This window comes from Palaemon carinicauda, chromosome 7, assembly GCF_036898095.1.
Source record: "Palaemon carinicauda isolate YSFRI2023 chromosome 7, ASM3689809v2, whole genome shotgun sequence".
Taxonomy (NCBI): domain Eukaryota; kingdom Metazoa; phylum Arthropoda; class Malacostraca; order Decapoda; family Palaemonidae; genus Palaemon; species Palaemon carinicauda.
Window position 1 is genome coordinate 153,690,127 of NC_090731.1, and position 24,394 is coordinate 153,714,520.

General features: G+C 41.5%; 1 protein-coding gene across 3 annotated transcripts in view; it reads right to left on the bottom strand.

Moving 5' to 3' along the window:
- The window catches only part of LOC137644074 (zinc finger protein ZFP2-like), a 46,366-nt gene extending 22,504 nt beyond the window's left edge, over positions 1–23,862 (bottom strand). Inside the window, exons 1-2 of one of the 3 annotated variants that reach the window (XM_068376987.1) lie at positions 23,711–23,860; positions 15,832–15,977 (exon numbers count right to left, since the gene is read on the bottom strand). The gene's annotated coding sequence lies outside the window, so the exon portion shown is untranslated. Of the gene's footprint in view, positions 1–15,831; positions 15,978–23,606 lie in introns of all 3 variants that reach the window. The other 2 variants (XM_068376988.1, XM_068376989.1) reach the window with 2 other exon arrangements.
- Positions 23,863–24,394: the final 532 nt, after the last annotated feature.

A 24,394-nucleotide genomic window follows, 5' to 3' on the forward strand; every position in this document is an offset into this window, starting at 1 on the left:
GTACGCCTGGCAGGTGGTACTGCGATCAGGCGGAGCGAGCATAGGGGGGGGGGAGTGTAGGCGCACTCTCAGCCCGACAAACTGATGACTGAGGAGAGACAGAGCTAACCCAATGACTGCATCCGGGTTGTTGAACTTTACTTCGTACGTCTGGCATAGGTCTGGACTTTACGTTTAAGAGGTCTTGAGACCTGAGACTAGCGTAACTCTGCCTTTATTTTCTCCTCTAAATCTCTTCTGCAGACGAGCAAAATAAGGGCTCAATCGTCTGCGGGTGGGAGTGACGGTCTCTGTAAGACACGCCCACAACCACCGAGGATACTTCTGTGCGCCGATCAAGGCCTGCCGAACCCTTATGCCCTTCGACATTGCTTCTCCCCTGGGCTTGGGAGCTTGCAAGAGGTCCCGGACTGGGAGGACGACTGGCGCGCACAAAAGTACCCTCACGCATAACACTGACATACTTTGCACTAATCACTTATCACTTTGATTTCTGTTTGCACTTATTTCACTGAACTCGAAACTTTAAGTGGTTTGTACCTGAAACACGCAATTCTATCCTTCTCAAAAGTTAGTAATTGCGAAAACAGAATTACAATGTAACAGAAAAATCTAATGAAAGAAAATTCAGTGGCTGGAAAGAGACTAAACACTAGATCACTCTAGAAACGTTTAGTTTCTTCCCCTAAAGAGACTAGGGATAAGAGCAAAACGATAACGACGTTACTCGTACGCCTGGCAGGCTTGAGGGAAACGTTTATCCTCTTTCTCCCTCCGTCTCTATCTCTCTCTCTCTCTCTCTCTCTCTCTCTCTCTTGACTTAGAACCTGAGAGAAGAGCCCAATCATATATATCGTTAAAACATATTATTGTTAAAGGAAAAAACTGAAATATTTCCCAAAAAGAAAAGTTCCTTAATAGGATCAAAACCATTAAGTTAAGAAAGAATGAACAAAACGCTAGAAACGGTTACTCTTTACTGCAATGTGAAACCGTGAACATTCTTTCTCTATCGTAACGATAGAGTGCAAGTTGAAACGTTCTGAACGTCAACAACTGCCGAGACAAACAAAACGTTAGTTCAACTTTGAAAAAGTACGAGACTATCAAAGAAATTCTTTCAAAGACCTTAAAATAGCATAATATGTTAACAGGTAAAACCGAAATGACGGGCTCACGATAATTAACTTCGGTACCAAGAAAAGACCGCCTACTATTAGGAAGGTCGAAAATAAACAAATATAAAAATTAATTTTAATAAGTTTATAATAAAAGGAAGTTAATCGAAGAGGCCTATAAGAGGCGGAGAGATATAAAATAAATCTATAACTTTTGTTAAGCAAAATTAAGAAAGAGAGTCTATACTCTCTTAGACACCAACACTGTCGTCTAAGGGAAGGGTCGGCCATTGAAAGGTGAACGAGAGTTCATACTCTCTTCGTCACCAAAAATAATCAAATTAATTCCAAAAGCTAACTAAGCTAAAAAAGAAGTTTCCAGTAAAGCGACAGCCGAAATCAAAGAGAAATACTTCACCAAAGTCGTGAAAATACTCCAAGAACATAAGCGTATCCCAGAACGTCTTGTCAGAAGCACGACAGAGGAATAATTGAGGAGGTGTCAACAAGAAGTACTTGAGTACCTGGCCACAGGTGGCGCTGGTAAGAACACCCCCTTCTAGTATTGTGATAGCTGGCGTATCCCTCCATAGAATTCTGTCGGGCAACAGAGTTGACAGCTACATGATTATCGGGTAAGTTTAATATTGAAAAAGACCACATATGGCTAGATGAACACTTCAAGATAATGTCTCTACAAAAAATGAGACAACTTTTTAGGGAGTGCATTTTCAGAGCCGACCCAAATGCAACTAAACAGTCAACAAATTTTCACTCTATAAGGGGGCAAGCTTCATCAAGACTGCTATACAATGGAGTATCGATACAAGAAATCATGTCCAGAATGAATTGGAGAAGCGACTCTGTCTTCAGCTCTTACTATGCTCTCCTCGGCTTACAGGGAGCTTTCGATGCTGAGGTCGCTGGACTTCATCTTCAAGCCCCCTGAAGCATCTGCCTAGCTACCACTGGTGAGTCCGGAAGGTTGAGACCTCCCTCTCCAGAACTGTAAGTTTACTTGTGAACGAAGGTTCTGGAGTGGGAGGTGAGACCTTCCGGACTCAAAGTCTGGGTCACCCTCCAACCCTTCCCCCGTGAGCCGAGGAGACCATGTACAGTACTTAGGAGGGAATATTCTAACAACTTCATAATTCAACAGAGTAGGCTATATACAAGAACACACACATACAATCACTATTATTCCACAGAAAACAAACTAACTGGAATCTTTCAATATTCATATCAACCAAGAGAGCACAAGAAGATTGAATTTACTAGTAAAAAGACCTTTATGTCCAACAATTTGCACCTTCACAGTAATTCCTTCATAACTTGCACTACCAAGGTAAGCTCAACCACTTCTGTGTTATTTTTTGTTCTATTACAACTTCAAAAATGTGACTTCCATTGCCGAGTCAACCCGCTCGTCTCTGGTAACTCCGCTCAAGGGGGCGTGGTTTAGGGCTCGCGCCGCCGCTTGGGGGGGTTCCAGGGGGGGGTGTATAAGCTACCACTGGTGAGTCCGGAAGGTCTCACCTCCCACTCCAGAACCTTCGTTCACAAGTAAACTTACAGATCAAATAAACTACGTTTAAAATCTCTCACCGCATAAAGCCTGGGAACAAGAATAAAACTCTAGAAACGTTTTACCTTCTTCCCCTACAGCGACTAGGGAGAAGAGTAAAAAACGAGAACAACGTTACCCGCTTGAACGAAACGTTTATTCTCCTCTCTCTCCCTCCGTCTCTATCTCTCTCTCTCTTCTCTCTTGACTTAGCACCTGAGAGAAGAGCCCAATTATATATCGTTAAAACATGTTACTTGCTAAAGGAAAAAACTGAAAGATTTCCCAAATAAAAAGTTCCTTTATTTAGAATTTAAACCATTTAAGCTAAGAAAGAATGAACGAAACGCTAGAATCGGTTTATTCTTACTGCAACGTGAAACCGTGATACACTCTCTCTCTATCGTAACGATAGAGCGCATGTTGAACGTTCTGAACGTCAACAACTGCGGAGACTAAAAAACTAAACGTTAGTTCATCTTTGAAAACAGTACGAGACTATCAAAGAAATTCTTTCATAAAACATTAAAATTAAAAAAGTATTAAATTCTTAAAAGGTTAAATACGATATGACGGGCTCAATGTTAATTAACTTCGGTTCCAAGTAAGGACCGCCTACTATTAGGAAAGGTCGCATATAAACAAACATAAAAATTAATTTTTATAAGTTTATAATAAATGGAAAGTTAATCGAAGAGGCCTATTAAAGGCGGAGAGATATAAAATAAATAGATCTATAAGCAAAATTACCAAAAACCTAAACACCCTTCCGTCTAAGGGAAGGGTCGGCCATTTAAAAGTGAAAGAGAGTCCATACTCTCTTCGTCACCAACACTTCCGTCTAAGGGAAGGGTCGGCCATTTAAAAGTGAAAGAGAGTCCATACTCTCTTCGTCACCATAATTAAATCTATCCAAAACGAGTTCAAGTTTTGAAATGAAGATAAAACCCCTGCATAGCGAAAGCTCAAAACTGGAATAGTGTACTTCACCAAATCGTTGTGAAAACAAATCCAGTTAGGGACGGCGTATTTAGTAGGTCTTGCCAGTGGCACGACAGAGGGAAAATTGGTTCTTTGTTGACATCGAGTACTTGAGTACCTACTTGACAGATGGCGCTGTTAATGTACACCCCCACCTGTATAGCGATCGCTGGCGTATTCCGCCCGTAGGTTTTTTCTGTCGGGCAGCAGGGATGCAGCTATATGATCATCGGGTAAGTTTAATATTGAAAAATTTATTTTTATATGTTTATAATAAATGGAAAGTTAATCGAAGAGGCCTAATAAAGGCGGAGATATAAAATATATAGATCTATAACGTGTTAAGCAAAATTACTAAAAACCTAAACACACTTCCGTCTAAGGGAAGGGTCGGCCATTTAAAAGTGAAAGAGAGTCCATACTCTCTTTGTCACCATAATTAAATCTATCCAAAAACGAGTTCAAGTTTTGAGATGAAGATAAAACCCCTGCATAGCGAAAGCTCAAAACTAGAATAGTGTACTTCACCAAATAGTTGTGAAAACAAATCCAGTTAGTAACAGCGTATTAGTAGGTCTTGCCAGTAGCCCGACAGAGAGAAAATTTGGGTCTTTGTTTACTTGGAGTACTAAGTACCTGCTCGACAGATGGCGCTGTTGATGTACACCCCCACCTGCATAGCGATCGCTGGCGTATTTTGACCGTAGGTTTTTCTGTCGAGCAACAGAGTTGCAGCTATATGATCACCGGCTAAGTTTAATATTGAAAAAATAAAAATAATAACAATAAATATGGAAATGGTCGGAAGGCAGAGGAAATAGTTAAAAAAGGTTTAGGATGGAGACTTAGCTCTGAAGGGAATTCAGGAAGAAAGTACAGGATAGAAGAAAATAGAGTTATATTTTCTACCGTCTAACTGCGTAAAGGGAAGAACCGATGTAAAACTGTTTATGATGATGAGGAATAGCTATCTAAACAAGCATTCCAAGAGTATCGCTGAAGCAATACACATACTGTACACTCCTAATCCCATACCAACCCTTTGCCAGAAGATTACAATTAATTAAATAAGGAATGACACCAGAACACTTATTGCAAAGGGAAATACCAAACGGAAATTTTATTCACACTAGATGTAATGTATTTGTGAAATAGAGGAATGACTGATGACACCTATTTTTAGCTTATAAGCCATGGTTAAGGTCACTACATTCCTAATCTTGTCATATGAAAGGATGGTGTAGTATGCATAAAAAATCACAAAATTGTCAAGTAATGTATACAGTAATTTGTATTTTTCCTAACTATTCAAAGCTGAATCTTTTAACAAAAGTAGGAATCAGCAAAGATGAAACTCTGCTGATACAATTTATAACGAGGCGGTGGTAGTTACTGCCAGGTGTGGGCAAACCAAGCCCACTTAATAGTCCCTTGAGAAGCCACCTATGATTTGGGCAGCAGTTGAGGTGGGATATGTAACTCAAAGCAATCAGGTTTGCATAGTTATTTATTATTTGATTTGATTAGTTCTTACTTGAATAAAAACCCTCATTCTTTCATAAAGACTCATCCTTAGGAGAGAGGAAATTCCTATGACCAAACTGACTGGTTTAAATCCCTGAATGTCAAAGCATTTGGACCTGTAAAATGAGCCATAGTGATGACTATTGCCAACTTGCTAACAACCTGGGAAAGAGATTGTCACAGGCGATAAGGCTAGGTTTCTACCAAAACTTGAATGGGAGTCATGGAAGAAACTATACCTATCAAAGGATATGGTGTCTGAAATGTATGGTCATTTAAAGAAATGGGTTTGCATATAAAAAAGTTGCATCCAAACTAGTAACGGCACAACTGATGCACCCCGAGAGGAAAGAAAAGAGGGAAAAGGGCCAAACATTAAACAAGATTCTTCTTGTCCCATGAGGAGGCTAGGTTCACTACACATTCCGCTGAGCAGCTACCACTTCAGCTAAACTAAAAGTATCCAAGAACCTGTAAGTATAGTCCTGAAGGTTAGTGGACAGTGGTGGTCATCTAACATTTCTAAACTCCAAGCTTAAAAATTTGCAGCACTGGCTAGTTTTTCTTAAAGACTAATGTTGAACCAATCCCTTTGACTTCATGCATGTGTGCTTGGCAAGTTCCCTCTGTTCCTTCGGTTGATGCTCTCACAGGAGAAGCAAATACTCCTGATCTCTGGTTACTTCTTTTGATGAGATAGAGATAGAGGACATGAACCTGCAGTCGTGAATGGCAGGCTCCTGGGTCTTCGCTACGAACTCTAAAACAAAGGTGAAGGAGGCCTTCAATCTCTGAATAATTAGTGACATACAAGAAGCCCTGCAGTTCACCTACTCACTTTGCCGAGGCCAAGGGATGTCTTCACTGAACTGTGGCCAAATCAAAAGTGCTGTCGTTCGGCAAGTGGATGAGCGGGCGGGCCAGGCTAACCACCGCTAACTGCAGTAGTGGAGGGTTGGTGATACTTCACCTAAAGTTTTTATGGCTAAACCAGCTTGCATTGAATCATTTCTCCTATGTAAAGAACGAAGGTTTTTAATCATGTAGGAATAAACCTAGTTACTTTTCTTTGCCAACTGAAGAAACCTTAGCTTTAAATACTTCATAGATATATCATAATATCTTGTACCCATTACACTAAAACAATCTAGAACACATGCACAGATTAAGTAAAAAGTCAACCGGGATAGGTGTGTGTCTAGAATATGACCAAAGAAGGACTTAGTAAAACTAAGGTAGCAAAGCGTTTACCCACGTCAACACTTGCGAAGGCAATAGCCACATGTACGGCTGTGAGCACATGATGGAACATAGGAGTGTTATACCCAATAAATAAAACTTTTATACTTTTTATTACATTAAGTGTCCCAGTCTCTTCCTTGCAACTTTAAAAAAAAAAATGACTTTCCCAGTTGTAATAGCATGATTATTTTGGAAGCTATTCATGAAGTTATTACTAGGAAGTTCTTTATATTATGTCGATTGTATTCGTTAGAGTTTCGGCGATTTAGGAAACCAAACCTCGCTCCGCGCTAGGCTTCATAGCCTACGCACTTCAGTTTACTTCATGCATGATGTGGAACGACTTTCCTAGTTGTAATAGCATTATAATATGTAGCTATTTAGGCACATTATACTTGTAAAGATATTCATATTGCATATATTTTCTCTTCCTCATCGATCGTATACATTAAGAGTTTCGGCGTATTAGGTAACCGAATCTCACTTGGCGCTAGGCTACCTAGCCTAGGCGCTTTAGTATACTGTACTTTCATACATGTTCCCGGTTTACCCTCGTGTATCGTTTTATCAATTCATAAGGAGATAGATATCTGCTAGAATTACTATATAATTCGATACTCGTCTCCTGTGGAGATTTAAGGGTAATCCCTCGTCCCTCTGAGTGCCGCCTTAGGCGACAACCCTATCTTGGTCCTGCCAGAGTAGTCACTCCGGCTTGACTGGGCTAAGGTTTTCTGTCTCCTACCCTTGCCCGTGAGTAGCCGGCTCTGGTTTGTTCAACAGAACCTCAGAGTATTCAGTCTTTTGCTGGTGGCAGAGCAGCAGGGTGAGTAGTCACTCCCTTGCCGGCTTCAGCTGCCGGCATAGGAGGCTATGCCTACCTAGGCCGCACTTGAAGTGGTTGTATGATGCCGCCACCTTCTCCCTGCGGTCTAGAAGACTAGTCCTATGTTGGTAGACCCTAGGCTGAAGAATAGACATTCTTCTGCTGCCTAGGATGGCGCCGACACTGAAACGATGTTTCCCTCCTGTTGAGAGGAGGCGGCAATCTGCCGCCTCTTCCTAACACTGTTCGGTAGACCCTAGGCTGAAGAATAGATATTCTTCTGCCGCCTAGGATGGCGCCAATATCAAAACAGAGTTTCTCCCTTGTGTGGGAAGGGCGGCAACCTTGCCCCCTTCTTCCACACTTTATAAAGGACCCTTTTCCCTGGCCCCCTCTGTCCTTTAACGATGGCCTAGCCTTCTCACTTCTGTGGCCATCGTCCTACAATTTCACCGCTTGCCGGGTAGGTTGCAGGGCCGGCCGGGCTCCTTCTTAAGTAGTTGTTTAGTCACTCGGTCTTCCCTTATGGACGCATGGCTCCGGGAAGGTTGTGTTGGCTGTGACGGCTGCCGGTGGGAAACCCTTGTTCTATCGAGTGTTCTTCAGTCCTCTCTTGGACTGCCATCCATAACCGGAGCCGGCAGTGACCGGCAATGGTTCTGTGGTTGGATGGAAGCTTGAATGATTCATTCTCCTCTTCCACTTGAACTCTCATTCTGGAGGAAGACAGTAAGATTATGTACTTACACCCTTAATAATTGTTAACAACCACTTAATAAGGTAGCTCTTCACTCCATGCTTTCTCTCTCTCTGTCAGCTAGTTCCACCAGGTATTAACCCAGTCGGCGTAAGCCAGCTGGGCTGGTGCGGTCAGGTATTAACCCGACCAGCAACATGCCGGCCGGGCTTATGCCGCCAGGTACTATCCCCTCGCCGGCTGGACTCTTCCGCCAGGGATAGCCTAGTCGGCAACATGCCAGGTAAACTACAATATAGGTTATACAGTAGCCAGTATATTTGCAGTATAGATCATACTGCAGACAGAAAACTATAGTATATATTATACAGTAGTTATTTTCCAACATACCCTGTGTATCCTTGCACAGCCTATTGTTGAGACCAGTCATATATTGGAAGAAAGATTTCTTTCTAGTTAACAATTTACCCTGCATTATTAAAACCTTGGGAAAGGTTAGTGTTAAGTTACGCTTCTTGCCCCTAGGGGGTTAGACCCTTCCTCGGGTTTCCTGAATAGGAAGACTCTAGGTTTTAATTTTGGGGGAGGTCACAGCAATTGACTGGACAGGAAACACAAGTATGTGTCTTTCCTAGTTCCTTTCTAGCTTGTCTATCCTAAGCTATAATGGTTAAAATATTATTAGTAATATTTTATATAATTGTTTATCAGATGAGATAAACTACTGCATACTCATTTAAATTTCCTATCTTTACAGGAGGACCAACTGAAGTGCCAAGTCGTCTTCTGCAATGTCAGGAGCAAAGACTTCTGTGGCCACGTTGAGTGCAGAGCTCATGCCCCCTGCACCACTTCTAAGGGACCTCTGCGGTATTGGGACCCCCAGGACTGCAGCATATGCAAGGCCCTGGTTACCAAGGTGTTTGATGACCCCAAGTCAAAGGAGTCAAGGGAAGCAGCACGAGAGAAGCTGCGCAGATGGATGCGCGGCTTTCAGAAGAATGCCACAGAACCGTACCTTCCGAACGAACAGATGCTCTTCTTGCTGTTCCCTGAAGCAGGTACGGAAGCTGTCGTACCCCAGCCATGACCTGAGATCCCTTGCGTCCAGATTGCCGTAGAGACGGACGTCACCGACGCATTGCAAGGCATGGACATCCATCAAGAGGAGAGGATATCTGAAGTGTCTTCGGACACTGAGAAGGACCTTCTGGCGGAAGGTCACGAGGAGGAGTCTACCCTGACTCCTGAAGAAGATGATGATGTTGAATCGGAGTCCCTTCCGTCCGTACCGGCCCAAGAGCCGTTACTTTCTACATCTTCTGCCCCTCCATCAGATGACACGAGACAAGCACTGGCCAATCTCACGGTGCTAATGGAGAGTCTTCGCAAACAAGGCGAAGAAAGGGAGGCGAAGTTGGAAAGACAAATTGCTCAACTCTCTGCCTCCCATGGGTCTCACAAGAGACTCAGGGTTCAAAATCTCCCAACCTGCACTGAAACTAATCCCTGGAGGTATGCAGAGTACATGCCAATTACTAACAGCAAGCTCTTTATTTCAGAGATGTCCAGTTCTGGCCAAGCTTTAGCTCCTACCCAGACTGCTTCATCCGTCTGAAGCTGGAACCAGCATCGAAGGAAGTGACGGAACCCAAGGAAGTCAGTGTTTGACCATGATAAGGCACAGGCTCTTTTGTCAAGTAGCCTGAAGCAGGTGGGCTACACTAACTCTAAGGTGTCAGCCCTCAGCAAGAAGCATCCCACCTTTCATGCTCCAGCTTCAATAGCCTTCCCCTTTACTTTAAAGGCTTTTAAAGCTGTGGTCAAGGCTATAGAGGCAGGCAAACCTTGCCCTACACTCAACGAGTGTAAACCTTTATCTTTAGCCCTGTCTATGGAAGATAAGGAGACCTTACCTTTTCAGTTGGGAAGTTGGAGGCAGATATCGCTGGACGTCAGTTCAACGAGAATCTCCCTAAGCTGTCTGACTTTCTCTTGCGTAAGAAGCAAGAGACGAAGGAAAGACTAGCTGCATCTCTATCCCTGCAGAACTGTCTAGAGATGACGGCAGGCATAAACAAAACCCCGGATATGAACATGGTCATGGCCAAGATGCACATGGCTACTTTGGTCAAGGACCTGTATGGTTTTATCAAAGCCAGAAGAGCTTGTAGGGAGTTCGTGTTTGCTTCTGCAGCAGTAAAGCACGAACCCAGGAAGCTGATAGCTTCCAATATCTGGGTAAGGACCTCCTCCCGAGTGAAGCGGTCAAGGCAGTAGTTGACAAGGCCACCACGGAGAATAGAAACCTTCTCCAGAAGTGGGGCATGTCAACCAAGAGGAAGTCTTCTCCAGATGAGTGTCTCCAGCCTAAGAAGAAGACGAAAAGACCTAGGTTACCCTCTCGGCCTGCCAGACAACAACAACAACAACTTCCCATAGTTCCCATGACCGCGATGCCCCAGATGGTGGCTCAACCACCAACGACTTACCAGATGGTGCCTCAGCAGCTGGTTGCCCAGTCACCAGCGTTTAACCCTGCATTTGAGAGGCAGACCACTACCTTTCGTCCCAAAGGTAGAGGGTCTAAGCGGGGCTCCTCTAGATACCCATCAAGAAGTAAAGGTGGTAAGGGAGGACGCGGTCAGGGAGGTAAATCGTCCGGAAAACAGAAGCAATGAGTTGCTTCGGGTAGGAGGGAGACTCCAACAATTTCAGGATCGTTGGACCTTCGATCCTTGGGCCCACAGCCTAATCAAGAACGGACTTGGATGGAGCTGGAGCAAGGCTCCACCATCATTTCCTCAATTCTTTCGACACTCCATCCCCGTTCTGGAAGAATATACCCTGGAACTATTGAGCAAGCGGGTAATAAAGAGGGCAAAGTCCATCAAATTCCAAGGAAGGCTGTTTTGTGTTCCAAAGAAGGACTCGGACACTCTCAGAGTCATTCTGGACTTGTCGCCACTCAACAAGTTCATACAGAACAACAAGTTCAGGATGTTAACCCTTCAACACATAAGGACCCTGTTACCAAAAGGGGCGTACACGGTCTCTATAGACCTGGCAGATACTTACTGGCATATTCCAGTCAACAACCTTCTCTCCTCCTACCTGGGATTCAGGCTACGGAAGAAAAAGTACGTCTTCAGAGCCATGCCCTTCGGACTAAACATAGCCCCAAGGATTTTCACCAAACTTGCATAAGCAGTCGTTCAACAACTACGCCAAGAAGGCGTCCAGGTAGTAGCGTACCTGGACGACTGGCTGGTGTGGGCAGCATCCAGGATGGCTTGTATGCAAGCATCCAAGAAAGTGATCCAGTTCCTGGAACATCTGGGATTCAAGATCAACGTCAAGAAGTCTCGACTATCTTCAGCTCAGGAGTTTCAATGGCTCGGAATCCATTGGAACTTAAAGTCACACCATCTCTCCATTCCCCCAAGGAAGAGGAGAGAGATTGCAGGATCTGTCAAGAGACTACTGAAATCAGACAGGATCTCAAAACGCCAACAGGAAAGAGTACTGAGCTCTCTCCAGTTTGCATCAGTGACAGACCCAGAGCTAAGAGCACAAATAAAAGATGCGTCAGGAGTCTGGAGAAGATACGCATCAAACGCTCGAAGAGATCTAAGAAGATCGATACCGACCCTACTACGATCACATCTCAAGCCATGGTCGAAGGCCAAGAACCTAAAGAGGACTGTGCCCTTGCAACCACCTCCTCCATCAGTCACCATCCACACGGATGCCTCGAAGAAAGGATGGGGAGGTCACTCCCATCAACGGAAAGTCCAAGGGACATAGTCTTCTCTTTTCAAGACCTTCCACATCAACATTTTGGAGGCCATGGCAGTCCTTTTGACGCTGAGGGAACTATCCCCTCGCAGATCAGCCCACGTCAGGCTGGTCCTAGACAGCGCGGTGATAATGAGATGTCTGAATCGTCAAGGGTCGAGATCGCCCCAAATCAACCAAGTGATTTTGGCCATCTTCCGCCTGGCGGAAAAGAAGAGATGGCATTTGTCAGCAGTTCACCTTCAAGGGTTCCGCAATGTGACGGCGGACGCTCTATCCAGGCTCACGCCGATAGAGTCAGAATGGTCCCTAGACGCAGACTCATTCTCCTTCATCTTGCAGATCGACCTCTTCGCGACGAGTGACAACAAGAAGCTATCTCGTTATGTGGCCCCATACGAGGACCCTCTAGCGTAAGCGACGGACGCCATGTCCCTCGACTGGAACAGATGGAACCGGATTTACCTGTTCCCTCCGACCAATCTTTTAATGAAGGTCCTCAACAAGCTGAGATCCTTTCGGGGAACGGCAGCGCTAGTGGCTCCCAAGTGGCCAAAGAGCAACTGGTTCCCGTTAGTATTGGAACTGAAGCTGAGGCTGGTCCCTCTTCCGGACCCAGCACTGTCTCAGCAGGTCTAGAAGTCGACTGTCTTTGCTTCATCACAGAGAACCCACAACCTTCATCTCATGATTTTCTCTCATTAGCGGTAGAGAAAAGATTTGGGATCTCTAAAGGCAATATAGACTTCTTAGAAGAATACAAGTCTAAGTCAACTAGAAGACAATATGAATCGTCTTGGAAAAAGTGGGTTGCTTTCGTCAAAGCAAAAGGACCAAAAGAAATCTCAGTGGACTTCTGTTTGTCCTTCTTTATCCACCTTCATAGACAAGGTCTGGCAGCCAACACAATAACTACTTGTAAGTCGGCTGACTAGACCTCTACTATACGCCTTCCAAGTAGACCTGTCGAATCAAATCTTTAACAAGATCCCTAAAGCATGTGCTAGACTTAGGCCTGCAGCCCCTCCGAAGCCCATTTCATGGTCCTTAGACAAGGTCCTACACTATGCTTCATCAGTGAACAATGAAGATTGCTCTCTGAAGGACTTGACTCAAAAAGTCATTTTCCTGTTTGCTATAGCCTCGGGGGCTAGAGTTAGTGAAATAGTGGCCCTATCCAGAGATGAGGGCCATATTTAGTTCACAGAAGTGGGAGAACTTAATCTTTTTCCTGATCCAACTTTTCTCGCTAAGAACGAGCTACCCACCAGAAGATGGGGCCCTCTGAAGGAAGATGTCTCGCTGTGTCCAGTGGAGTGTCTAAATGTCTATCTTTGAAGAGCTTCAGACTTCAGGGGATGACAGCCCTTTAAAGGAGAAACTTCAGGATCAAACTTATCCCTAAAACAACTGAGGGCAAAGATCACCTACTTTATCCGCAGAGCGGATTCTGACAGTACACCCGCAGGTCATGATCCAAGGAAAATGGCTTCATCACTGAACTTTTTTCAGTATATGGACTTTGAGCGTCTTTGCTCATACATTGGATGGAAGTCATCCAGAGTGTTCTACAAGCATTATGCAAAGCAAGTGCATGAGCTAAAGCATTACGTGGTGGCGGCAGGTAGTGTACTAAAACCTGTCGTCTAGCGCTGCGATGAACAGTGAATTGATTGGGACTTTAAATTTTTTCGGGTGAAGGTGTTGACACCTCCCAGCGCAATACTGTACTTGTGAAGTGAGTGTCACTATGGTGACACTAAGGACTGTTCAAATTATTTCAGGTGGAGAAATTTACAGATAACACTCGTGCCGTGTGTACTTACACAGTGTTGATATAATCAACATTACAGAAATTCATATTAGAAAATTTATAGAATTTTCAAATTTATATGTGGCACTAATAATATTTTCCCTTTCAGGTAAAAACAAAAATTTCTGTATTATGATTGATTGGTATTTTTCTCATTACATATACAGTATTAACATTCATGTTTACATGTTAACCTATGTTGGTCGTTTATTGCAAATAAACAAATATCAATGTGTATTTGCGTCTTATTTCACCCTACAATTGATTATAATAAAAATATAGGCCAGAGTTTTCATATCCTAAGTAAAACTGCATATATTTTTTATCTGAACAATATATATAGCTGAAACTTTGTTCCTACACAAGATGCAAACATTATCTAGTGATGCTATGTTCCAATATGTCATACGAACAATGAAACTTTCGTATAACTATCTGAGACTATAGCTCAACACAATATACAAATCGTGAGACTCTTGTATATAGTTGATGCTAAGATCGTTCATACATTATATGCAAACCTTGAGACTCCTTTCCTAGTATGACTCTTCCCTGCAGGGGGCAGGAAGCATTAACATTGTCTATGATTAGCAGTAATGACGTATAACGGTAACGTCATATGCCTCAATGGTCTGGATAACCATAGGAAAATTTGTCCCAAGGTTGAGGCACTTATAAAATCCACAGATACAGTACTTTCTAGTAATTCTCTGGTAATCTTCCACCAGGACGACATGGCTCGAGCGCAAAAAACGGATTTTGAGCGAAGCGAAAAATCTATTTTTGGGTGAGATGGCCATGACGTCCTGATGGACCCAACCTCCTTTTCTATAGAAAAACGCCTTGGCAGGATCCCTCCCGAAATTACTATATCAGTAGCACCATGCTCAACGCTACAAGGAATAGGCGCCATCTAGATACTCAATAGTAGTACGGGAGGAAGGGTACCTTGATAACGGCACCCCTTCTATTTTTGCCACTTTCCCCCTCGAAGCGAAAACGCTATACAGGGTGAAGATTGCTATGTGTCGTATCAAGATGTACAGTACGTCCCCTGATATTATGCGATATCCTCAAGCGAAATTTTAAGGATATTCGCGCCAGGAGTTAGAATTCTGGAGACCTAACGGTTAATTCTCGGGGAATATCACTGTAGCAAATATCCCTTAGAAAGCTACCTATTAGGAACCTTCCATCAGGATGACATGGCCATCTCCCCCCATAAGTAGATTTTTCGTTTCGCTCAAAATCCATTATTGGTGCTACTTTAGTGTGAGGTCTACCGCCATATGTAGCCTACCCGCGTGAAACCTGAGTCTACCGGGGTGACCTGTCGCTACCGCTCTCCGCGCTCATACAAAAGAAAAAAAAAAATGGATCTCCAAAATCAGAATCAAAATCGGCCTGAAATAGTTAACATCGATTGAGGGTACTTCAAAATGTTTCAGAAGGAATTCTATAGAAGAGTCATTCTGACAGAAGAAACAGACCTGACCTAACCTAAAATTTATAACATCTTTAGTTTTACCTTTCTTCCTCATCTATTTCAGTCTTACCAAGGATATGTTTAAATTAATTGTTTATCATTAAAATAAATGTATGGAAATGTGTGATGTCGATGAGGGAGGGGTTAAACAGCGGTAGCCGTCATCGTTAGGTAGACCTCACGCTAAAGTGTTAAAGAGTGGTAGACCTCACGCTAAAGTGTTAAAGGGTGGTAGACCTCACGCTAAAGTGTTAAAGGGTGGTAGACCTCACGCTAAAGTGTTAAAGGGTGGTAGACCTCACGCTAAAGTGTTAAAGGGTGGTAGACCTCACGCTAAAGTGTTAAAGGGTGGTAGACCTCACGCTAAGTAGCACCAAGATATTTCTCTTGAACATCTTTAAGCTCCTTTATTTATGAAACAGAAAAAAAAAAAAAATAAACAATCCCTAATGACATGGCAATGAACAAGACAGTTGACTATTATAATTTTATATTCTGGTTGAATTATTTGTGAAATAGAAAATGAAAATATTTACCTTTAAGAATACTAATTACTAATACAGTAATAAAAACTATTATTGAGTATTTTACACTAGCTTCATATTTCATATACTGTAGTTAAAACTTTATACCGATTTAAAAATATCTAAATATCGATTGATACATAAGGATGGTGAAATATGAGAGAGAGAGAGAGAGAGAGAGAGAGAGATGAGTGAGAGAGAGAGGAGAGAGAGAGAGAGAGAGAGAGAGAGAGAGAGAGGGGGGTGCACATGTCTTACCTGCACTGGTAAAAATTAACACCAAAACGCCTTCCATGGGAACTTATGTTGTTTTCACTTTCCTCAAGACTAAAAAAAGAAGAGCAGCAGCTCTATTTCATGAGGAGTAACATAGAAGAAAAGTCTTCATGAACCATTGCTGGCATCTGTAAAACAGAATTGGGTTCCATAAATAAGACATCACACAATTCCATAAGGCATTTAAAATAACTATGACAAACTATTATCATTATTATTATTACTTGCTAAGCTACAGCCCTAGTCAGAAAATCAGGATGCTATAACCCCAGGGGCCCCAACGTGGAAAAATATCCCAGTGACGAAAGGAAACAAGGAAAAAATAAAATATTTTAAGAATAGTGATAACACCAACAAAAATATTTCCTTATATAAAATATAAATCTTCAACAAAACAAGAGGAAGAGAAATTACATAGAAAAGTGTGCCAGAGTGTACCCTCAAGCAAGAGAACACAAAAATTTATTAATTATTGCTCTGCTACACAAAAGTCAGGTACAAAGCTGAGATTTTCATACTTGTCTTTATGCATAAAGTAGTCTTTTAGGCTGCCCCCGTTTCTTCACCTCTATGAATCGAACTGTAAAAACATTTAGTAGACTAGTTACATCTTTATTTTCTTTGTCCGGTGTCACAGGGGCTGACATAAAATTGGGAGATATTTGTGTTAGGTAGCACTAGATCATCTTCTAGAACAACTAAAGAGTCGTACCAAAAGGGCAATGAAGGGAAGTTCGTGTAAATCAGGTTGAACAAGCAAAGAAAGGTGTTGGGTGATTCTAATATACTTCTTGAGCAGAAAGAGAATGAAAGGCAGCAGCAGTAGGCGTAAGGACAGAAGTCACAGGGTGCATGAAAATAACAGAAAGAAAGAGGAAACTAACAAAGAGGAGTAATGGCAGGTGCAAATATAGAAGAAATCTCAAGGGTAGGTGCAGGTAGAAAGAGAAGAAAAAGCACTAGGAACAGTCAAGGTACAGAATGCACCGATAGATGCAAATGATCAGAATAAGGATACTAAGAATAAAGAGAAGAATTAGGCACATGCAAAATAGCAGTTGCAAGGGAAGTCACAGACGTAAGGAAATACACAAGTACAATTATTATTAACAAGAGATGAATCCGTATTGGTAAAAAAAGCTATAACATTGAATGCTTTGGTGCAAGAAGGTGCAGATGTGGCGACGTTAAACATGTGAGAATATGCAATACTAAAAGAATGTGTATGGCAGCTAAAAGAATATTTTTTAGGTCTATCATGACCTATCCTAAGAGGAAAATCACATTTTATGAGTAATTTTAGTTTTTCTTAACTACTGTACAGCATACATACATGAGCCTTTTAATATGAATATGATTTCAGTAAAGCTGGAACTTAGTTATTTTGAGACTGATTCTAAGAATCTGGGATAAGAGGAATGCTAGTTATTCAGTTTTGGTTATTTCGTGACTGATTCCAAGCATCTCGGTTTTGCATGCTGCTAGAATTTTTAAGTGTCTGTGGTGTAGAAGGCCCAACCCCTGCCAGCACACTTGAGTAGCCACTTTGACCTTCACCTAGGAATTGCCAAATAGACTAAGGATGGTATAATTAGCAAAACTATAAATTACACTTTTAAAATTTCTAATTTGCTTATACACTAATACAAAACCTTGTTCTTTAATGTCAGGGTTAAAATCCCGTATGATCGGCTGTCTCTAAGAGAATTACTCCAACAGAGCCCTAAATGTGACAAGATGTCCATACTGTCTACTGCCTTTCTGGCCAGTTCTGATAAGAATTTCAAATAGAGCCTTGATTGATTGATTGATTGATTGAAAGTTTTCTGGCATCCTGACATCTAAGGTCATTGACGCCGAGATAGAGCCTCGAGCCTTATGAGGCTCCGAACAGATGATCTATGGTCTTACCCCCTTTTACTGGAGTTCTCGTTGCCTCTCCTAAGACATTAATCTATCTTATGAGAGCCAGCACCTTCAAGAAGGCGGATTTATTTTCTGGGATTTTGGAGTGTCCTCCTAAAATAGCTGCTTAACATAGCTAAAGAGTCTCTTCTACCCTTACCAAAAGGAAAGTGGCCACTGAACAATTACAGTACAGTAGTTAACCCCTTGGGAGAAGAGGAATTATTTGGGTATCTCAATGTAGTCAGGTGTATGAGGACATAGGAGAATCTGTAGAGAACAGGCCAGACTATTTGGTGTATTTGTAGGCAAAGGAAAAGTGAACTGTAACCAGAGAGAAGGATCCAATGTAGTACTGTCTGGCCAGTCAAAGGACCCCCTTGCAGGAGAGTGCTCTCAATGAAGAGTGCGCAAGAATAGTTGATTCCTCTCTGAGAGTGTTCTCTAGCTGGAGAGTACATGCGAACAGGTGAGTGAGCTTATGCATGTGTAGGTGAGTGTGCACTAATTGATGGGAGCACGCAAACAACAGCTATTTCGGGTACAGGAGAAATTTTGTCAAGAGAACAATGAAGGCAGGTGTTACCATTTTCCACCTACAATATCTAGCTTTAAAATCAGAAGAGGACTTACCTTGAGAATTCTAAGAACTTAATATAAAAAAATTATACCAATCTCATAGCCACTGGACAAAATAATCCTCAAAATCATCCTGGCATCTCTTGTGATCAGTAGAACAGATATTAATCCCACCATGACAAGAAGAAGCAAACTGAGTTTTAAATTAAGTTAGCACATTTCTTAATGTTGAGGAAGAACACTAAAGAAAGGGTCTGGTCAAAAAGACAATTTTTGTCTTAACTTCTAGCTTGATGTATACTGCACAGCATAAAATATTGGGGAAGATTCACTGACTGGCCGGAAAGTACTACATTGGATACATCTCTCAGGTTATGGCTCATGTTTCCTTTGCCTACATATACACCAAATAGTCTGGCCTATTCTTTCCCCATTCTCCTCTCCTCATACAACTGACAAAAACTGAGATTACAAAGCAATTTTTCTTCACTCAAGGGGTTAACTACTGCACTGTAATTGTTCAGTGGCTACGTTCATCTTTGTAAGGGTAGAAATGACTCTTTAGCTAAGGTAAACAGCTTTTCTATGAGAAGGACAATCTCAAACCATCGTTCTCTAGTCTTGGGTAGAGCCATAGCCTCTGCATATTGGTCTTCCACTGTCTTGGGGTAGAGTTCTCTTGCTTGAGGGTACACTTGGACACACTACTGTATTCTATCTTTGTTTTCTTCCTTTTGTGTATTTAAAGTTTTTGTAGTTTATTTATGAAAAATCTATTTTAATGTTACTGTTCTTAAAAACATTTCATGTTAATTGTTCACTACTTCTCTTGTAATTATTTATTTCCTATTTCCTTTCCTCACTAGGCTATTTCTCCCTGTTGGAGCCCTTAGGCTTATTGCACCCAGCTTTTCCAACTAGGGTCGTAGCTTAGCTAGTAATAATACTAAATTGATAATAAAGCAGCTAGACCACTTGCTGAGCAGCCACCACAGGACATAAAGAGAATATATCTAGGGACCTATGGGTCACGTCTTGCAGGTAGTGGGCGGTGAAGGTTGTTTTAACACTTTCACACACCCGCCTGTAACACCTGGGCCACAGAAAAGTTCCTTCTGAACACCAGAGACGTGCTGATGCCACTGTGCCCCGGTCATCGTGAACTCAGGGTTGTCTTCTCTGGTGACTAGGGGGAAAGACTGAGGGTAGGGTCAATGACCTACCTAATCCAGGAGGAAATCATGTTTTTGGTTATCTTCCTTTTAACCCTGACCGTGCTTACGAGCAGATGTTTATGTGGGCGAGCTCCTTTGGTATGCTTGAAATAGTGCCTTAGCGCTCTAACAGGACATAGTAGCAGTTAATCAGATGTGGGCAAGCTCCTTTTGGTACACTTGAGATAGCGCCTTAGCGCTCTCACAGGGCATAGTACGGTACAGTAGTAGTTAATCAGTATCATCGGTTACCTCATTTAGACTTGCAATCTGGAAGGGCCTGAACCTAGAGTCCACTACAGCCATACTTGTTCCTTAGCAATAAACTCAGGGACGAAACAGTGTACCCTGGCCCCTACCCTTTGAATGGACATTGTCGTAGAAGAGACCATGCAACTTCCTGACCCTTTTTGCAGCAGCCAAGGAAAGGAGAAAGACCATTTTATGAGTCAAGTCACAGTCTGATGCTTGACTCCACGGTTCATACGGTTCAGGGAACGTAAAACTTTAACTACGTTCCAAAAAGGGGGCTTCACTTCCGACCGAGGGCAAGATAACTCAAAGCTCCGTATGACCATAAGTAATTCTGCCAAAGAGGAAATGTCAACTTTTTCCAATCTGAAGACCTGGTTTAAGCCTTTCACAACTGAGACTGAGCAGTTTTTCCTCTCAGAGATACAGCAATAACTCGGATATCATGGGTACAGTGGCTTGAGAAGAGATACACTCCTTCTACAACACCAATCACAAAAGATTACCCACTTCACCTGATAGACTGCGATAGACCTCTTGAGGCATCCAGACAATATGTTTCGTCACTGGTCGCGAAAACCTTCTCCGAGTGAGGGGATGCTGGATAACCTCCAGGCGTGAAGTCGTAGAGCTGCGACTGCCCTCCGATAAAAAAGGCTAGCGATTATATTTATCCTCCAATATACACCACTCAATTGGCGCCAAGTAGACATTGAACAGTATTTTCCAACAATGCACTGTACAATATTTTGATTTTCCATATCGAGTTGTGGGTATGGGGATAATGCTGAAACCCGATTGGTCATTCTGTTTTAAGCTCATCCAATCAACAACGATTCCAACATTTGTGCGTAATTCAAGAAAACCTACTTTATTTGATAGTGATGACTTGTTTAACGTGGACGTTTTATTCGTGCTCTGTTAACTGCTTTTATTTGGGTAGTCTAAATGTTGCACAAATTTAACTGAATTAGCGATATGAGTGATTATTTCTTTTGAGCCAACCAGCTTAAAGTACAGTAATGTTATTTAGTTCTACAATATGTATCAGTGAGTTTTACAGTAATGTCTTTAGTATTTTGTGATTCCTAAAGAAGAGATGGCATACACGGTGCTACTTTAGCGCAAGGTCTACCGCACTTTAGTGTGAGATCTACCTCCCGTTAGCACTTTAGCGTGAGGTCCACCTCCCGTGAGCACTAACGATGATGGCTACCGCTGTTTAATACTAACCTAACCTAACTGTATTCTTTTATATGAGCAGGGAGAGCGGGAGCGACAGGTCACGCGGTAGACCTCGGGTTTCACGTGGGTAGGCTACATATGGCGGTAGACCTCACACTAAAGTAGCAACCAATACACCATCTGCAACTTCATATTTTGCATAAGATAAGGATAATAGGCATTGTATAAATGAATAGGTGGTTTACTGAAGGTTTTCAATGTGATAAAACTTCATAGGTCAGGGTATGGAAGAGGGGAGGGTCACAAACTAATAAAATTATCAGGACCAAGCACCCCAGGGGAGGTTAGGTGGCCTTTCAATTCTGTTGTTCTCCAAAGGGGTTCTTTATCCCTGAAACTACTAATTTTCACACAAAATGAATGTCAAATTTGTTAGAAACATACAAAATGTACAAAAATTTTATTTCAGCATCTCAAAACTAGCTGATCCAAATTGTAAAAGATGACAGGAAAGTTTGTACATTGACTTACATGGGTCGGCTAAGACATAAACAAATAAAGTTTAATGCTATTTTATTAAATCGAAGCGATACTGTATGTCCTAACCAAGGTACTGCCACATAATCTTATTTACGACGGCACGTCAATACTGCATGGAAGGTACCAACATACTCTCTGTGAGCTTTCATTCACCTCTAGTAGTAGTTAGCAAGGGTGTCCGCCGTTCTACAAACTACACAAATTAAAAACTAGCTCAAAATATGTAATCACAGAAATCATGGGCTCCTGTACAATTTGTATTTTATGGTTTTATGAATATGGGCTATATAGCCTAGCACTGGGGCCTGTAAAGCTATTCAATGTGCATAAAGCTTGCCACTTGCATGAACCAAGAGTGAACACTGTGCGAGTGTCAATGCCTGTCCATACTTAACCAATGCGTAAACACGAAGTACCATTTTACCTCGATATAGCTAATTTTTGGCCAAACATTGCATAGATATTAAGCAAAAGGAATGAGTTCATCAGAGATGAACAGTACTATGAAGGGAGAGGATATGTAACGCTCCTCACCCATCCTTCTCCTTAGATTCCTAGACTGGGTTGTCTGTTTGGGGTGCAGATATCTATGGTTATCTACGGATACGTCCCTGATTATACAGGATATCTCAGGATAGTCGTTCCGGGGGTTAGAATCCCGTGATACCTGACAGTAATTCTCTTGTAATATCACTCGCAGAAATATTATACAGTAGGAAGCTGCCGGAAAGAACTTCTATTGGGACGACATGGCTTGAGCCCAAAAATAGATTATTCCTACGTCAAAAACTATTATGAATGTACAGTGCACTAACAAGTCGCAAACAGAGAGCAAGCAGTACTTCTCTGCGTACCCCATAAATGGTACTTCTTTCCACTTTGTATTTCTCAAATTGTGGGGACAAAAAACAGTGTATAAGTGTCAAGGTAGGTTTAGCGAATTTGGGGTGTATGTATAATAGCGGCCACCTGTATGTATTATTATGGCTAACTTAGAATACGGCAGTGTAAGGGGGGTCGCAGGGGGGGCGTTAGCCCCCACATTAGGTAAGTAGGTAAGGACACGGCTTGTAGGTTAGGTTAGGGGGAAAGTTTAGGTTAGTTTAAGTTCATTTTTAATTAATGCATGAGGAACTGGCCGCTGATATACAAAGGCTCCAAGAGGTTTGTCTGACAATATACAGTACACAATACACCTTTAGATATGTTAACTTAGCACAAGCAAGAAATTTTCACATCAGCTAAGTTTCTCCTAATTGGTAATTATTGTAACTAGCTAAGCTCACCTATTTGGTAATTAGGGTAAATAGTTAAGTTCACCTATTTGGTAATTAATGTAACTAGCTAAGTTTCTCTATTAGGTAATTAATGTAACTAGCTAAGTTCACCTATTTGGTAATTACTGTAACAAGCAAAGTTCACCTGTTTCGTAATTACTGTGACAAGCCAAGTACATCTATTTGGTAATTACTGTAGCCTAACTAGCAAAGTTCACCCATTTGATAATTACTGTACTGTAACTGAGTTCACCTATTTGGTAATTACTGTAACTAGCCAAGTTCAGCCATTTGGTAATTACAGTAACTGGGTTCACCTACTTCATAATTACTGTAACTAGCCAAGTTCAGCCATTTGGTCATTACTGTAACTGAGTTCACCTATTTGGTAATTACTGTAACTAGCCAAGTTCACCTATTTGGTCATTACTGTAACTAGCCAAGTTCACCCATTTGGTAATTACTGTAACCAGGGAAGTTCACCCATTTGGTTATTACTGTAACTGAGTTCACCAATTTGGTAATTACTGTAACTAATAGTTCACCTATCTGGTAATTAACTTACAACATAATAAAGTACAGAGTAAACCAAATACAAAATAACAGAAGACGAAATCTCGTCCAAGCAAAGGAGGTTAACATGAAAGGCAGTCTAAACCCGAAAATTACCAACTACTTGGTAATTATTTTCATAAATTACGCTTGCTTGACCTATCTCTATACTATATAGAGTAGAACTAATGGCATAGTATATAAATTAAAGGCTGTCAAAGCACATAATGACAATAAAAATGCGAAATCATACCGGTTGTAAAATGTCAATGGGGTGGGACCCATTGACATAATTTGACAGGTCCTACGTCTATCCTAAGCTTATAAGATGAAATTTAAGGAATTCAGAAAGCTTACCAATGTGACACACATGTCAACGTTTGCAAATACAACTTTTGCATTTGCTTGCAATGATGGTCAGCTTTTTCAGTCATGTAAGCTGTTGTTGTTTTAACAATGGATCATAAACAGTATACGTCTGGTTGTATGTCTGCCAGATACACCAGTCTCTCATTTTATTCTTATAATATTTTAATTAAATCTATTTATAATTTATACCAAAAGTAATACATAGAAAATATAATACATTGGTATGTAATTTCAACATATATAGTTGAGTATTTCTTCTTAAAATGTAAGTTTTTATGCGTTTATTTTACATTACAAGTGATCGCATAGTACCTGCTTTCGCCTTCTTATATCCGTGTAAGCCTTCATAGAAAACGGAATTTAATACATCATGAAGAATAATAAAATGTTGTTATTATGTTATTTATCTGAGTTTATCAATTATTCATTGTGGTTAGACATTCTTAATGAAATAAAAAGTACCTATACAAATCCTTTGATAATACATAAATGGGCTTTGGGGTTTTAAAAAGCCTTTAAAACTAATGATAATGATTATCATTTCATTGCATGATGGATACAATATAATCTGATGGATGGGGGACGAAGGTATGCTCAAATCAATACTGAAACAAACCTGATTCTTTTGTTAAATTATTTCCTGGTTAAATTTCTTTCTCGTCCTTTCTACAT